Source organism: Lagopus leucura, unplaced genomic scaffold (assembly GCF_019238085.1).
Source record: "Lagopus leucura isolate 7727_CA_CO unplaced genomic scaffold, USGS_WTPT01 Super-Scaffold_100004, whole genome shotgun sequence".
In the NCBI taxonomy this organism is placed as follows: domain Eukaryota; kingdom Metazoa; phylum Chordata; class Aves; order Galliformes; family Phasianidae; genus Lagopus; species Lagopus leucura.
In genome coordinates, this window is record NW_024962264.1 from 18,534,233 (window position 1) to 18,546,800 (window position 12,568).

Here is a 12,568-nt window from a genome sequence, read left to right on the forward strand (position 1 = left end):
TCTGGCCTCTTTGTGAAATCTTGGGCGCAGCCATGCGTGAGTGAGGTACACTTTTCCTTCAGTGAGCCAACAGCCTAAATTCTCAGAAACCATTCAAAGTATGCCATGCAGTACATTTCCTACAAAAGAAAAGACTATCAGATACATACTTATGCCTGTCTGGACAGTTGTTTTATGTGACAATGGTACTGTAGCACATTCCACATGTGCATCTTCTGAGAAATAAGCAATTTATTTGTTATAGTGTAGCAGATTCTTCCTTTCAGATTCTTTGTCTCCATTTTTGCAACCATCAGTTATTAGTATTTACAGGGTGTATTGCAAATGGCAGCATTTTGTGATTTTATCAGGCCTAGGGTTTTCTTTTTATCCAGCTTTCATATTCTGCTGTTTCCCTTACTGCCTTTGGGATTTTTCAGGTTATGTCTCATTCCTTGTGGCTCTTACTAGTATTCGTGGTAATTAAAAATTTGTAAGAAAAGACTGTTTGAATCCAGTCTGCCCCTATAGGATCACTAGGAGATGAGACTCTGAAGCTGGTAGTAAATAACATTGTTTGTGGTTTTTTTTTCTAGAAACTTGAAGTCTGAGCTGTAGGAGGAAATTTGGCAGTGTGCTCCAGTGTGTGATTTCTCTCTTTCCTGCTTTTTAATAGGATAGCAGTCATGTATGTTCTGCATGACTTTTGTACGTTGTAAGGACTTGATTTTCTGTCATTGCTCTGATATGCTGCTGCTCCTGCAGTCAGTTCTGCTGTTCTTATCTCCTTCGTTTTGTTCCCCAGGGTTGTTATTTCTACAGATTTTGGGTACCTGCATTTATGACATTTCTCAAGTGTATTTCAGGGGGTGTATTTTAGTGCAAGTTGGTGGGGTGAAGTAATAGTTTATCATTTGATACAATGATTTTGGCAGAGTTCTCTGAGCATGCAACTATAATAGACTGGATAGTAAGGAGCAATGTTGAAGTTTCTTCATGTACTATGAAATGATGTTTGTGTGAACTGTGAGAATTCTATTTCTCAAGCTGTGCTGAGCTGAAGATGCTAAGCTTCGCTTCCTTTTCTTGTAACTAGAGAGACAATGTGAGCAAGTGTTTTGGAGAGACTGACAGTGTGTTCTTGCCTCTGCCACTGAGTTGACACTGCTCAATTGACTTAATCAGAGCTTTGTGTTTTTTTCTACTGTACTCCCGAGTGCACTCTTTAGAAAAACATCTGGGAGATGGATGTGTTTTACTTTATGTTCAAGTGAGATACAACTGCAATTGGTTTTTGGGTTGCTGTTGTAGTTAGAACAAAAAATGCATTACATTCATTATTGAATATATGAATGCAGTTTCAAGGTGTTTACTTCTGTTCTGCTAACTGTAATGTGTTATGGTTTTTGGGATAAACCTGTAAGTTAGTATGTCCAGGAATTAAGTATGGGGACTATCTATCTAGTCATTGATTAGTACTCCTTTAGTATGGTTTGTAAGCAGAGAAATATAGCACCGCTGGATGAATCATGCTGTTGTTCCTGTGAAGATCCTGAACTATACATTTATCTGTTTGTTACACTACCTAACAATGTAAATATAATGGCAGTAGCTTACAGCTGTGGCTGTCACAGAGATACTGACTGAGAATCCTGGATGCAACAGAAGGGTGCTGCCCCAGCCAGGACAGGTAAAGACAAAGCAAATCTCTCGATCTAACAGGGCTTAGGATTTTTGGGAGGAAGATTTTACTCATATTCACCAAGTGCCCAATGCTTTAACCTTCTCTTATTGATGTGCTACAGAAGGAATCCTGGAGGTGTGCTTTTTGAAAGAGCCATGTCAGAAGTCATTTAGACAGTTCTTTGGTAATCCAAGAACATTACAAGTTACTTCCAGAAACAATCACCTTTTCAAAGTAGTTTGTGGATGAGAAAGTGCTACTGTTGAGCAGAGTAAACGTGTGAGGTAGGGAAGGAAGCTTTCTGTTGTGTGTTACAGGCAGCGTACACTCAGGAGGACTGAGAGCTTGCATGCTGTTTCAGTGACAGGTCCACAATGAGCTCATATATTCAAAGATCAAACTGTATATGTATACTGAAAGCCTTTCTTCCTGCCTTTTGTCTGGTTTTAGATATGTTTAATTAAATTAAGAATCTCTCTTGCAGAAGTTAGATGTTGTTCAGACATTGGGCTAGATCAGTAGCCTCTCCCAGCAGGCAAGCAGAGCTTCCCACTGGCAAGCAGTTGCAGTACCAAGTTGTGTCTGGCTGTGTAAAAGCATGTGCTGCCCACCTCATTTCCCAAAAGTGAAAACCACAGATTGACTCAGCTGCTTTAATCAGGTGTAATGGTGGAAGTGTGATGATAAGTACGTTTCCTCTGTGGCTGTGCCAGTGCTGCTTTGTGGAAAAATACACCCACTCTGATTGTAATATAGAAGCATCATAAATCAGAATTACTATTAAAGCAGAACTGAGTTTAATTTGGCTGAGAGACAGAGTTTTACACAAATGGAGAGCTTTCCTGTGAGATTGAGTTACTCCACACTAGAAAACCCCTTAATTTTTTTCAGTGTAAATTTTTAAAGTGGATGGTGAAGTAGTGGAGCTCTAGCTAAATGTGCTAGTGCTGTGTGAGATCCACCAATTTAGTTTCCTTAGGAATTGTCTCTTGACACTTGAAAATAAGCTTATTTTTGTTTTGCAGTTCTTCTCTTGAAAAGGGTTTTTTCAAAGGTGACAGCTTTTCAATATTTATGAAATAAAGTTGTCTTTATTTCTAAGTCCATAAACTCAGGAAAGAGCTCTTTCAAGACTAGAAGAATATAGCTGCTTTATAATTTTTTTATTTTACTCTAACCATAAGGGTACTGCATGCACACAATGCAGAGGGGACATGGTGTAACCTTCTCCGTTACATCACATTAGCACCCGGAGACCTTGCCATTGCATTGCCTTTGTCTGCTGGAGGTGCTGTGCAAGTGTGTGAACAGACACATGGAAATTAATAGGCGCCAAATTTGTTTTGACATGGATGAGCTGTGTGATTCAGAGGGGAGAACTGCAGGCATAAAGCATTCAGGAAATACAGTGAAGCAGTCAAAACTGAGAAGCATATTTAGATGTCAGCATCTCTGCCAGGATTTGATAACGTACTGTTGCTGAAAATGAAAATGGGCAACATTTTCCATAACTGAAGGCTTGTTGGACACATTGAGGGCAGGATTCAGAGCTAACTAGACTTAATTAGTTGGTTCTATCTTTGTAGTACAGGCAGGAGCAGCTGGACCAAACGTAGCTGGTGAAACTCTGGAGGCTGACACAGAAACTCTACAGATACTGTGCAGCAGATGAATCCTGGAGGTGCATTTTTAAAAAGAACCATGTCAGAAGTCTGTTGGGTGCTGCTCTGGTAATCAGAGAACATGAAGAGGCACTTCCAGAAAGCAGTCACTCTATAGTGAAATAGTGCAGCAGGGGTGAGCTTGCATGTCTTCCTGCGCGTATCAGTCTGTCTTCAGGTATGAGTTCTCTGTTCTGAGCATAACAGGTTATTTCTGTGAACTGCTTCTCTTTGATTATGAACTTAATTGAGTAATAAAGACATTTTAGGGATTATGTAGATTACTGAATTATAAACAATTTCTACTACGAGACTCCACATTTTTGCCGTGTAAAATGTATGGTAGTTAAATCTCCACAAAATATGTTGTTGCACTTTATCAGGGCAGATACACATTTTAGGTCAACCACTGTGAAAACTTAAAGAACAGATTAAGTATTCAAACTGGCCCAATGTTTTCACTGGCAATGTGATAACAGAGATAAACACTGCTGTTATTGTTAAAGATATATCCATTTTTAAGTGATAAATAATTCTTAGGGAAGATATTCTGAGGAAGAACGTTATGACCACATGGATCTATTTTTGTTGTTTGGGGTGGGAGGGTTAGTGGTTGGTGGCTTTTCTCCTTTTGTTTTGCTTTGGTTTTGGTTTGGGTTTTTGTTTTTTGCTTCCTTTCCTCTCTCTGTCTTTCTCCCTTCCTTTTCAGTTCCTGGAACTTAACCCTTCCTACAGGAGGTGGATGTGACAGCGTTGTTCTACTCACAACAGCTCCTATAATGCTGATTCTGTTCTGAAGTATCTCAAACCAAAAGTATGTTGGGTTTCCAGTGTCACTGCTTTTCAGGGGAGAGCAAGAACAGTAACCAGTTGAAATCAAATCCTGCCTGCATTCTGAAGAGTGACATTTTAGCATATGGTATGTTAGCTGTCACATTTCTTTAGGTGTCAGACAGCAAACTCGAGGTGCTTAAGAGTATTCCCATTAGACCAAGAGTAAAAAAAGAATATCTGTCCTGCATATATTAGCCTTGGCCAGTCCTGAAATGAAACTTCCAATCTGGAGACAGACATTTTTATAATGATAGTTGAAGAGAGCAGTACTGTACGTACTGTCAGTGGACTATACTGAATTTGTCCGGATGAAAGGTTTCTTGTGGATACTTTACACTGCACTATTGTTAGAAGGTAGCTGCAAGTTAAAGTAGTTTGTAATAGAGCACTGTTTCCCTAAAAGGAATCTGTTTAGGTGCAGCATATCCTAAAGAGATAAAAACATTTCTTTGCAGCTTTTCTTTTTAGAAAATGTCATAGTAAGTGGGATTCCCCTGAATAGGAGTCTGCCTGTCTGTATAGCAGCTAATTTAAGATAGCTCATTGTTCAGTATGGCAGAGTATGAAAGTTTATTAATTATTATTATAGTATCATCCTTAGACTTTTCAAAAGTAATTGATATATTATAGTGGTATGGGATATCCTCCATCCATTCTTTAGATGTTTTCTAGTCTGAGAGCCACAAACCTTCTCTCCCTCTACTTTATGGCATTCCTTGCATCAGCACAAAGGTAGCATGAAACAAACCCAGATCCAAAACTCAGCTCCTGGCATTGAGAGCGTGCTGGTTCTAATATGACTCCTGTGCAATGACTCCTGTGCAAAAGCAGCCTAAAGGCATTGCTAATCCAGGGCTACTGTCAGGCTTTGGTACATTGTGAAAATGCTGCTGAAATGTCATGGGAGAAGTCTCATTGCTTGGCAGTGTTTTGTGCAGTCTCTAACATTCTGTTATTTTATACATCAGTGATATACTTTACATTACATCTTTAATACCAAATAGTGCTCTGCACCTGTTTAGTATTGGCAAAAACTTGGAATGTGTGAAATCTGTGTAACAGAGGTGCAGTACCTCAAAAGGTGGTGGCTTATGTACATCAGCTGTATGTTGTCATTTGTCTCCATCATTGTTTTCCTTTCTGTAGCAGTCCCTCCCTCTGATTCCCCCAGGGTGTGGGAAATAGGAGTGATATTTGGGAATGGGTTTGGTAATAGAACAGCAAGCTGTAGCACAGCACAGGCAGACGTTACCTAGCTAAAATTTCTAAAGCAGCCCAGCAATAGGCAAAAAACTCAGCACCAGCACCTGTCTTCCTGGTTAGCCCTGCCTGAACATTCCACTGCCTTTTCACCAGCACAGCTTGTTTAAAGCTGGCCCAGCCACTTCACTTCACTGCCACCTGTGGTGACAGCAGTACCCTGGGATATCTGCCCTCTGCTCCTCACAGGGCTGGCTGTGGGAATGTGCCACTATGTGCAGTGGCAACACTGCCTGGCACTCTGTGGCTGGCTGAGGCAGGAGGAGGCTGCTATACATAAGAAGCATCAAAAATGGCTTGGGAACAGAGATAATTGATTGACCCAGGGAGATCAAAAGAATTAAGTCTGGACAGACAATTAGGATGTGACCCTGGGGCAAGGCAAGGCAGTGGAGCAGAGACTGTTATGGAGGAAACTGGCAGGATAAGCTACTAGGCTGTGCAAACTTTCTGTGATTTTGGCTTAGATTGGGGTGAGTGTGTACACTGCATAATGTTTAACTAGCTCGCATTTTGTTTCTCTGAATTCTTGTAAAACATCAAGAGACTGAAGGCTTTTGCTAAGATGAAGGGAGTCTGACAACTTGCTGAGATGTTGCACCTGTGAGCTGGGGGAAAACTGCCACAGAAGGTTTCTGTTCCTTAAACGCACCAGTACATCACCAAAAATACTGGTGCCAAGGAGAAGTCGAGGCCCTGGATTCTTCTCAAGCAACCTTTGAATACATATCTAGAGGCATCATGCCTTTACAAAGAAGAGACTGCATCTTACCATGTTTGTTGCCTGCCAGAGCAAGTCTGCCCTCCCTGCCCTCTCATACATAAATATTTGTGGTTGTTTCTGAGTCTCCAGAGCTCTGCACCTTGTGGCCCTGCAAGTGTAGCTGTGCACATCAGCAGTAGAGGAGAGGACAGCCAGCTGCAGATGTGCTCTGGCAGATAGCAAACATGGCAGGAAGCAATTTCTTCTGCATGATGGTGTGATGGCATTGCCTCATCTCTTGGATCAGGCAGCAAAGAGCTCTGAATGTAAAAGGATGAGAGAAAGGAATGGGGTCAGGAGCTGGGAGCAAGAGGTTGATTGCTTGGGTGTCCTCTCCCCAGGCAGGGACCGTGAGCAAGCAGAAATAAATTGTGTTTGTGAACAGAAGATAGATGTGATCTGACCTTGCTTACTGGGGAGTTTAATGAAGGTTTAGAAAGCAACATTGGTGGATGAAAATATTTGCCCTAATTTTAATCTTTGTTTTTCTTTACATATTGTTAGAAAAAATGTTGCTTTGGATTTTCAACCAGGGAACGAGTACAGAGGAGAGGGAACAGCTGGCTGCTCTGGATATTGTATTTTAACCAAGCTTATATGGACTTAGCACTCTCATTAGAGTTACCAGACAAGTGAGTCACAAGCTCAACTTGTCTGCCATCTCCTCAGATGAAGGGAGCAGTGTGATTGTTGGAATGGCTGTGTTGGTGCTCCTTGCTCATTTTAAGTAACTTTATTTTTTCAGGTACAAAACATGTCATTATTACGTGGATGGGCAGCAGTACTTGTTCTGGCTCACTGTTTCTGCTTGTTGAAACACTGGAAGAGCTACAATTTTTTCTTTTCTTTTTTTAGTATGTGGAAGGTCTGAGTTGCAGCAAACGTACAGGGCTTGGACATTTCCAAGATGTGACAGAGCCTTGGGGCAGGAACTGAAAGGTGGTGCTCTGCTGGGCCTGAGCTACTTCTCAGGGAGAACAAGGATAAAATAAGGGTTGCACAGGGAAGAGCTTATTGTTCTCCTTTTGACAGCTGGCTAATCTTTCTGAGTTTGGAATGCTTTAGTCAAGAGGCATAGATGGAGTAATGATGTGAGTATGTGGCTGACAGAATGCCCTGCTGCTTAATGGCTATTAAGAAAATACCAGAGGACTTTATTTGTTTATTTGTTTATTTATTTATTTATGATTAATTCAGTGTTGCAGGCACAAGGGGTGTGACTGCAGCTGCAGGAAAGAGTTCTGAATTCATAGTTGCTCAAGTAAAACATTTCTGATTGCTTAATATTTATCTCAAGTAAATTGGCCTCTGGTGCCAGAGAAAACAGTCTTTGGGTTCAGCGGGTCCTGAGGCAAAGAAACTTTATTATGTTTTGGGCAGGATCTGTCAAACACTGCCAGGTGCAGTGCTATATACCTAACTTGAATCTTCCTGGCAGATGGGGGCCTAAGCTAGAAAGCATGCAGCTGAGGATGAAGGCCATGATAGTCTGTTTTTCATCAAAAGCTTGAGATCACAGCAGCAACACAGAGCTGGAAGAGCAAGAGAAGTCTGGGGATCTGAAACAGACTGGGAGGGTAAGAGTGCAGCTGAAGAACTTGGAGAGCCACTTGAGGAGGAAAAGATCAGTGGAAGAAGGAAGCACACCTCCCCATGCAGAAGACAGAGAGTTGTACTCTGATCTCATGTACAGCAAGAAGAGCATCCAGCTCCAAAGCTTATCCACCATGGGCAAGACAAAGGAAAATTCCAGATCTGAATTTGCAGCCAGAATTCAGGAACCAGAGGAAGGAGCTCAGGAGGTTGTGCTTTTCAGGTAAGGCTGCCTGCATTTAGGTACTGTGCTTATAAAATTGCTGGTAGGGTTTATTCAAGGGCTTTGATTAAATCAGTGTCAGTGTGGGCTAGGCTGGGGGCTCTGCAGAACTGTAGCGTGCTGAGAAGCAAGGCCCCAGGAACACTCTGTCTTACCCTGCTTTCCTCGTTCAGTGATGGTGCAAATGCTCTTTTTAAGTCTTCATCTATGTGACTGCTGTAATGCTGAACCTGCTCATAAAAGTAGGAATTGTGGGTAAAGATGGATGAGCAGAAGGTGAGCAATGACACTGCTAAGAGCCTGCTCTGCGGCCAAGCCAAATTTAAGCCTTTCCATTCCTGTCTAGCCCTCTAACCACCTGTTCAAGTCAACCAAAGACTGTATAATGATGAAGGTATCCTTCAATGCATGATGTACTTTTTCTGCCTGTTTTATTTTGGTATTAATGAAATGTTTTTTCAAGCCCCACTTGCATATCTTCATTTGGAAAACAAATTAATCTATTCTGATAAAAGCTGGCAGAGGAGCTCACAGTGAGCATGTGAGTGTGCTGACATGCAACTGAGCTGCCAGAATAGTGAGATTCCACAACACACTCCACAAAACGGCCTCCTGCTCCTTGTGGGTAATTAAATGTCACTCGGTTTAAGCAGTCAGCCTTCAGTGATGGAGTTCAGCCAATTAAAATATCTTTTGTGTAAACAGGATAAAACTGGTGGCATATGACAGGAGAGTGACTGAATTGCTCAGTTTAATAACACCTCTAACTGTGCAATAAAGGTGTCTGGTTTCTATGTAAATTGTTGTACGCCACAGAGCTGTTGGGTTTAATATTAGTGAGCAGTTTAAATGTTGTAGAGTCCTGTTTATACAGTCTGGGGTGCATTGCTTGAAAGGATTCCCTAGATTATAATGTGAATCGTGCGTATTTGATGTTGAATCATAGAATGCCTTAGGTTGGAAGGGACCTTAAAGCCCTTCCAACCCCTGCTGTGGGCTGGGTGCCCCCCACCAGCTCAGGCTGCCCATGGCCCATCCAACCTTGGGCAACTCCAGGTAGGAGGCACCCACAGCTCTGGGCAGCAGTGCCAGCACCTCACCCTCCTCTGAGTAAAGAATTTCCTTGTAACATCTAACCTCAGGCTTCCCTCTTTAGTTTTAAGCCATTCCCTCTTGCCCGATCACTATCAGATTGTGTAAAATATCACTCTCCCTCCTGCTTGTAAGCTCCCTTCAAGTACTGGAAGGCTGCAGAGAGATCACCCCGAAGCCTTCTTTGAGCTAAAAAAATCCCTCAACCCTTCTTCACAGATGAGGTGCTCCAGCCCTTACAGTCATGTTGAAGAGAGCACACTTTTGTGAGCTTACAGAAGAGGAGCTCCTACTTTTTGTTCTTGGGCTGAAGGCAGGGATGTGACAATGTGTTTCACTGTGTTGCTCTTGCTTTTGTTACTTAGATGGGAGAGCTGGAAAAAGAGAAGGCTTACTTGTGCTTGGCATCCTCATATGCTGATATTAAAATCCTCTGAATAAATTCCAGCGTTAGCTGGTGCAAAATCGTAGAGAAGAGACTTGCTCTTTCAAGTTAACCAGCTTTTTTCCTCTAAGTTTGGATGTTGCCTTTGATCTGTTCCCAATCACGTATCAAGATACTGTTTGGGCTGCTTATCTCTTTCTCTGAGCAGTTGTGCTGCACATGTACTATTGTGCTTGCCAGGGAGCAAATTCATAGAAAACCACACTGAAAGTATTTTCTTTTCTGGCAGGACAGCTGTGGAGCTGCATTGTGACAAAGGACTGAGATGGACGAGTTTCAAGGCTAGGAGCCACCCATATACACTGAGTGTATATGAGGCAGGCTGATGAGGTGCTGATGGAGAGGTGACCATGTCACACCGCTGTCTGGGCCGGGAGCATGCTACAGGTACAGTTAGAAGCAAAGCTGTCTGTCCACCTGTTGACTTCACCAGCTTGGAGGATCTGAGGGCTGTAGCCACGGTCAGCAGCAATGCTTTCCACCAGGAGTATGAGCAGGTGCAAGAGACAGCAGCTGCAACCCTTGGTAGGTACCAGACATGAGAAAGGGGGTTTGGATCCAAGCATCCTTAGGATTTCCTTCATGAGTGCTTTTGTAAGACCATCCTACTTCAGAGCACTTCAGTGCAACCTGCCCTGGCTATGGCTTTTAGCAGCTGATTTTGTGTTTCTTGGTCTATTGTATGCATAGGTCTGCAAAGCAGCCATGCTTAGCCAGCTGAGAGGAAAACTCACACATCCATCTGAGGCTTTTGCAGGGTGTTGCTGCAGGAAAGGGTTTGCTCTGTTGTCTGTGTCGCACCAGTATGTCCTCAGAGAGCACTCTTCTGGCCTGGGCACATCCTCCATGGCCTAAATCAGGGCTTGTAGGGTGGGGAAGTAGCTAAGGGACAGGGGGTTAGGGTTAGAGCAGCCCGTGTGTCACTGCAATCCCATGTCTGTGGAAGTCCCAAACTTCGGGACCAGCAGTGCACGCGAATGCAGTGCAGTGCAGTCAGTGTGGATACATGCTGTACCTCACCTTCACAGGCATTTGCCAAACGCAAACCAAAGCAAAAGGATTCTGGAAGAAAGTCAGAAATGAAACACTGGACTGCTGAAGTGCACAGTGAGGAAAAAACTGGGAGAAGAATGTGAAGGATTCCTGGCCTCAATAGAAGGTAAAAAGTCATAAAATAGCAGGGTAACAAAAGTTATTGGAAAAGGGCCATAGTATCTGTTATGCAAAGGAAAGCAGGATTTGGCGGTGCCACACCAAGAGGGACATCCATATTCTGTGCTGGATAAATACCTGGCTTGCTTTCTCAGCCACTTAATACTGACCTCAGCCTACTGGGTGCAGTGCACACCTTAGAAACGTCCCTTTTGCTCTCAGGATGTGGTTAGCGGCTGTGCTACCTCCAGAAGAGTGGTTTGATAGCAGTGGGGACTTGTTCCTTGTGGGGCCTTAAGGAATCTTGTAATGGCAGAACTACAGGGAAAAACAGTAAAGAGACAAAAATACTTCAGAATGAGGTTAAACATTACTAAAAGCAAAAAAAAGAGTTGGTTGGATACTCATGTTAAGTAACATGAGAACAGAGAATTATTTCTTTTTACCCAGACAGCGCAGGTCCACTTTGCTTTGTTGCTTGGTGTGTTTACTAAGAAGATGAGGGGTAGAGCTACACCGCCCGTGTGTATTGAGCATGTGTAAGCAGATGTAAGCGTGGTATCCCACCTAGCACTCTGGAGCAAAGTTGAACGTTTCCTGGGAGAAAAATGGCAACCTAATGGGATCCTATTACTGCAATATCTGCTATTTCTTTCTAACATTGCAGGCTTACACCAATGCATATTGCTCATCTAGGATGGTTGTTGGTTTGGTTTTTTTTGCTGTGAAAAAACTGAAGTCATAAAATTACAGGACATCAGGATATACCAGCAGGTAAGTGCATTTTAACCTGCCAGGAAAGCTCTGATAATTTGGGCTTTGCTGTATATTTATGTGTGTATGTGTACATATGTGTGTGTGTATTTGCTACTGTTTTACTTTATGGTAGTTTTACATACTACCATACACATACATATAATACGTATGTATTTGGGGTTTAATGACATGGGTTTGATGAGAAGTGAGGTGGCAGGTTAGAAAGGAAAGTGGAAGCACAGCCTTGCATCTGTCCCTTCTGTTGTAGTCACTTCCATGTCAGCAAACACAGTGTGTGTGTGCACGCTGTCACTGGTCAAGTATCTGTCATTTGTTAGCCTTTTTGACATCTTTGTTGGGGAGAAGGTTTTTACCATGTCTTTTTAACACACGATGTTGTAAGCTGTCAAAAGGCCATACAGGTAGCTGTTTTCATGTTGTGCACATTTCTTCCACTTGCCTATGCATATACAAGCAGGCTTTTATTTTCTGGCATCTATTTATGAAGGTCTGAACAGAAAGGGCAGTGATAAAGTACTTCGTAAGACCAACTCAGGACTTTTTTTTTTTTTCTGAGGCTTGCATGAACATGGCAGCATCTGCTCCGTCCTGGCTGGCACAGAGGCACCTGGAGGAGTGGCAGCATCACCCCAGCCAACCCCTCACACCTCATCGCTTCAGAAACAGAGTGAGAATGGAAGACAAGGGGACAACATGGTGGCACTGCAGAGCCAGGGCAGAGGTGAGTGACTTTCAGCACAGCAGCTCTTTCAGTGCCAGACTTCACAAGGACTGTCCCTGTGTTACAATGTCAGTGCTCACAGCGCTTTACAGTGTTACTTGTTTGATTGTGAAGTACAAGAAATAATTCATACACAAAGACACTAATTCCTCCCGTTGTCATCTGAGTACTTCCTTCTGCTTACCATCTGTATTCATGCACACTTGGGGTTCTAACGCCCATTTCTAAGTTGCCATTTTGTGGGCAAACCCCAATAAGCCTTACTTACTTACTTACACAGATTTTTATTTCAACTAGTGAGTCTTAGTCTTTGAGTGCTGACATAATACATGGTGAAACACCACTTCTTCCACTGTATGAGAAACAGATCCAAGTATATTAATT